The following is a 6,000-nucleotide window of genomic DNA, read 5'->3' as shown; positions in this document are numbered from 1 at the left end:
AGTATTACAACTTAAGTCTTCTGTTGCGTAGACCATTTCTGCAAAGAGGTCCTTGCTGTCTATTTCTGCACCAGCGTCCTCTGAATAAAAGCATGAATGTAAACTGACACGTTTCCCACATGCTCAAACACTAAAGTGTTCCCCAATACACAATAAATTGACTAAGCATTTTATCATTCTTTCGTACAATCCGTGTTCTTTTACCATTTTCAGGACATATTTAAGGTGATTAGCACTAGCTTAGCTACGTGCCGTTAGGTTGCTCTGATAAATAACTAGCTGGCGCTCTTTCTCTGTGTGAGCTTTTAAAGTATTCCATCTTGGAACTTGCACTCGTTAAGGCCTTCTATGGTCTGATGTTTTTATGTACTTCCCCTATCTATAGATTACTTCCTCTCTGATTTTCTCCTAAACTTCGTCAAAGTTTGGACCTGGAGGTTATAATTAGAACTATTCTGTTAATTTAGTTTGTGCTTCATGACTTTAATATCCTGGACAGCGCATGCTTACTCATAAACATCTGCTTTTAAAGTTATACAAAAATCTTTGTGTAAGGGCTTTCTTATGCTTTTACAGGATTCAATAGTTACTGAAGTTTAATCGGCTATTAAGGCATTATTGTTTAATTGAATGCATTCTATCTCCTTCTGCAAGGGTCACTCGCTGGGTTCCCATGGTTAAATGGGAGTCATCAGCTTCGTAGGAATTCCATGGCTGCAGATGCAGAGAACTTTGGCTCTCACCTCATCTTTACACAGGTCACTCTTTGGACTGGCGCTATTATGAAGCAGGCTCTATTAAGCTGATGTATATGGTCATCTTTCATTTGAGTTCTAGGTAAGAGTCTGCTCATCTTTAAAGTCCACGTAAACTGGAGGTCGCTGCTGACTTTATTTCATTGTGGTGACGTATTTTCCAGCTGAAACAGAATATTGAATAGAGGGCATGGTTTTGTTTGCGCTTCTAGTCTGTCTTTCACTTATAGCAAACTAATGGCTGGGGGGGTGTGTTTTAAGGATATTCTGGCCCTGCCATCAAACTGACGTCATTAGAAAAGGATGCCCATTCCACAGCGGGAGTATATGTTCAGATTTAGAATTAAGGATTACAAAGAAGATTATTTCTTTTTTTCTTTTCAGCGATTACTTAACTTGCACAGATCATTTACATTAATACTAGCCATGTGTGCTAGTAAAGCCAATTTTGATTTCACGCAGACTTTAAGTTATAATCGAGGCTTGTTAGGTCTTACCCGGCTGTTGCTGCCTTCACCTTACACAGACTGCTGAGGCACTTTGAATAACTCTGCTATGATGGTCATCAGGGACGTTGTCCATTAGTTTATGAAGTTTGGCCTATTGTGGCCTTCACATGTCACAGTGACTTTGCTTAAATTGAGTATCTCTTTTTATGGTCATGCTGATCTGGCTCATTTTCTATTTTCTTGGGGGAGGATAGGTTTCCTCTGCAGTTTCTGGCAGTTAGATGGAGTTTTATCAAGAGTGCGCAGGAGTCTAGCATAAAGAATTGTATCTGTGTATCAGGCTGCCATGATCCTCCTCATCGGATGTCCGTCAAGATCAGACTCTATTTCACGTAATGCTCAAGGTACAGTATAAACTCTTAGCAAACTACTGGTGGTGACTACTTCTCACATGCTCCCCATGTCCAGTTTTATCATGGTTTTTCACACACAATGGTCTATCGTTGTCATCTACACACAAGGCTTTCACATCACATAGTTTAAAAGAAAAGTACATTGCCTATCAACGTAATGTAATGCGTGTGTTTAAGGGTAAATTAAGCAAATACTGGTGGTGGTGTGTGTTACACCTATTCATTACATTTACTCTTCCAGCGCCTCTCGCAGGCTTCCGTCATGGCCTTAGTAGCTATACTCTCTACGGCCTCTTGTAGCGTTCTCTTTCTCAACTCACGGCCTATCGGGCCTTTGTCTCTGTGGGCTGGTTCAGCTCCATGTAGTCACGTTTAGAAGCTGCGTCTGTCACCGCTTCTATCACACTGGTCACAAATGCTGTTGAACTCAGAGTACAAACATCAGATATGAAGCTACTGGGAAGATCTAAGACATCCTCCGCATTTGAATCCTACATTAGACCTGAAATACTAAACATCTTAAGGAATATCAAGCTGTCCTCAATGTAATCTATAAGCAAATAATGGTGGTGGTACAATTCCTCTTCATATCACTCCCAACAACCTCTGATTACTGTGGCTTAACTTGGTCCTTTCTTTTTGTGGCCCGTCTTTCGTGGCCTTCCCCTCTGTTACCCATCTCATGGTGTTCCCACCGTGGTCTAATTACATGGCCTTCCTCTCTGTGCATACTGCATTTCACTTCATTCTACGGCCTCTTCTTGGCTTTCTCACTATGGTCCATTTGGACATCTGCCGGGGCCTTTTCTGTGGCCTATCGTGGCGCCTCTCTCACTGTCCGGCCTATCGTGGCCTCTCTCTCTCTCAACTGTCCGGCCTATCGTGGCCCCTCTCTCTCACTGTCCGGCCTATCGTGGCCCCTCTCTCTCACTGTCCGGCCTATGCCTATCGTGGCCTCTCTCTCTCACTGTCCGGCCTATCGTGGCCCCGCCTCTCTCACTGTCCGGGCCTATCGTGGCCCCTCTCTCTCACTGTCCGGCCCTAACGTGGCCCCTCTCTCTCACTGTCCGGCCTATGCCTATCGTGGCCTCTCTCTCTAATCACTGTCCGGCCTATCGTGGCCCCCTCTCTCTCACTGTCCGGCCTATCGTGGCCTGCCTCACTGTCCGGCCTATCGTGGCCTGCCCCTCTCTCTCACTGTCCGGCCTATCGTGGCCTGCCTCTCTCTCCCACTGTCCGGCCTATCGTGGCCTGCCTCTCTCTCTCTCACTGTCCGGCCTATCGTGGCCTGCCTCACTGTCCGGCCTATCGTGGCCTGCCTCTCTCTCCCACTGTCCGGCCTATCGTGGCCTGCCTCACTGTCCGGCCTATCGTGTGCCTGCCTCTCTCTCCCACTGTCCGGCCTATGTGGCCTGCCTCACTGTCCGGCCTATCGTGGCCTGCCTCACTGTCCGCCTATCGTGGCCTGCCTCTCTCTCCCACTGTCCGGCCTATCGTGGCCTGCCCCTCTCTCCCACTGTCCGGCCTATCGTGGCCTGCCTCTCTCTCTCCCACTGTCCGGCCTATCGTGGCCTGCCTCTCTCTCCCACTGTCCGGCCTATCGTGGCCTTGTCCCCTCTCTCCCACTGTCCGGCCTATCGTGGGCTGCCCCCTACTCTCCCCCGTCCGGCCTATCGTGGCCTGCCTCTCTCTCCCACTGTCCGGCCTAATCGTGGCCTGCCCCTCTCTCCCACTGTCCGGCCTATCGTGGCCTGCCCCTCTCTCCCACTGTCCGGCCTATCGTGGCCTGCCCCTCTCTCCCACTGTCCGCCTATCGTGGGCCTGCCCCTCTCTCCCACTGTCCGGCCTATCGTGGCCTGCCTCTCTCTCCCACTGTCCAGCCTATCTGTGGCCTCTCTCGGACGCTCTGTGGTCTATCTTCATTGCCATATAAGCTAATACTTTATGCTATAATCTGATGTTGTATTCTTATGTCTGGCTAATTATCTCAATTTATCTCTTTCGTTCATGTTCCAGGATCCTCTAAGAAAAACTTCATCTGGTGCGTATTACGTTTTTCTTCTTTCTTTTGGGGTAGGCTCCGCCCTGCCTTCGTCTTCGGCAGGATTAGCTGGTATCTACAAACTTCAGATCCACGCTACGGATGGGGCCTATGCCAAAATAACTTCTATTTTTTGTGTTTTTGGGAAATAAATACTTCAGTCTTATATCTACCTCCTGAGGTCTTTCTGGTAAAACAGAATTTACACAGTTTAATACATCTGATGGTTTACATAGCCTGAAATCAGCTGTAGATTTTATTGTATACATGTGAAGTTGAGAACATCCAGAACGGCAACAGAAATGCAAACTTTAAATGAAGGCTGCGATATGTGAACATACAAATATTTAGGTTTGGTTGCATAACTTAAAAAACAGATTAACAAATCAGGGGTTATAATTCTAACCTTTGTTTATGTGATTAAAACTTTCATCTACAGTTCATTTTGGCCGCCATGAATTGCAATTGTAATTAAACATCAATAATGCTAATATTACATTTCCTTTTTGACTGAAATAAATGTGTAAAATGTCAATTGTCTTTATAAACCGATACCGTTACAATTGTATTTTTTTAGAGTTACCGATACAGAGAGACTATTAGAATCAAAATTGTTTTGCCATGTAAATATGTATGGATGTGTAAAAAAATATATAAAATGCATGCTTAATCTTTAACTTGTGGAAAATCAGTGTTTATAATGACATCATTTATTGACAACAAATACTTGTTGATTATTACAGCCTAAAAGTACAAGTCTTAATGTGTTGGATATTTTCAAAATGTTTTCTTTTTTTTTTAAATGAGACATTTCGACTGAACGCTAAATAAGATTCAGTGCTTCATGGCTCATTTTTTTTGTTTTATTTTTTTCATAACTTTTGTAGACTTTTTAGATGGCTTAATATTTGAAAGCAACTTAATGGAAGGTTTTGACTTTCTAAGCCTCAGTGCAGAGCAAAAACAGAGACAGTTAATTTCATGACATTTCCAGACCTGGAAATTTCAATTAAAAATTCTGAACAGAGAATTTATAGTTAGTGGATTTCACAATATTCATAATTCATCAGAAAATAAGGTACAAAGGGAGCGGTACCCATTCAGAAGGTTTACCTGGGTACCTTTTTTACCCCTAAAATTGCATATTAGTACATTATGGTATATATTAATTTCTAAAGTGTACATATTTGTAACTTATTTGATATATATTTTAAAATAAATTTTATATTTGTTTTTGAAGTTTTGTTTTGACTTTTTTATTGCTCTAAATTAAATCATAAAAATTTGTTTATAACTTACCAGTCAGTCTCCACCAGTACAAACAGAACAAAACAATCATGAGAAACATTTTCTTTAGTTGTTCAGAGTCTGATCTAAAAAAAAAAAACTATCTGCTGAAAACATTCAAGCTGGTGTGAATCCTCCCACGACAGAGTTTGACCCTCTTATTTCACTCGTTGCATTTGCACAGTTACAAATTACATTAAAAAAGTATCCAGTAATGTAATCCAAGCACCACAATATGAAAGTAATATAATCTGATTACTTCTGGATTCCTTCATGGTCACATATGTAAATAAACTGTTTTGATTTGAAAATTGTGTATATTTATTCATTTTCTTAATTTAAGTGTTTAAAAAAAAAAAAAAAAAAAAAAAAAAAAAAAAATAAGTACAAAGTTAAAACCGTCTCTGATCTCACCGTGCCAATTTTATTGATGTTGGTCAGTTTGAATGTTGTTTTTTGTTGTGGGAGGTGTTGTTGTGGTGGTGTTTGTTTAGTTGTGTTTGTGTTTGTTTTTGTTTGTAGTTTCTTCCTGCCCTGCTTCTTTGAACTTTAACTACAGAAAATTGCTACGAGTCTTTTTTAAAGTCTCTCATGCAAATGTCCACAGATATGCAAGTGAACATGTGCAAAAAATCCAGTGACAGCACTATTAAAAAAAAACATTGTTCATGTAAAGTGATGTAAAACAACATTATACACAAAATGCAACAATGCACCCTCTTAGACAATGCAGATATACAGTGAAAAGTTATATGAATTTACCATTTTTAGACAATGTGTTTATACAGAAACATAAATACATTTGCTCAATGGTGCAAAAATACATTGTCAATGGAAACCTTTGGCGCTCCACAGATTGCAAACACAAAAATGCAATGGGCCTCATTCATGAAACTTGCGTAAATATACAAATAAATTCTGATTAATTTGCACATAAAACAGACCATCCCAAAAACTTTATTCAAACATCGCCGATTTGATAGTTAAACAGATGTATGTTATGCTGATAGTTAAACGTTTGTAAATGAATTCCAATCATTTGGAAATACTCGTGG

The sequence above is a fragment of the Cyprinus carpio genome, chromosome A22, assembly GCF_018340385.1.
Source record: "Cyprinus carpio isolate SPL01 chromosome A22, ASM1834038v1, whole genome shotgun sequence".
Lineage (NCBI taxonomy): Eukaryota > Metazoa > Chordata > Actinopteri > Cypriniformes > Cyprinidae > Cyprinus > Cyprinus carpio.
Note: the sequence above shows the minus strand (reverse complement) of the source record.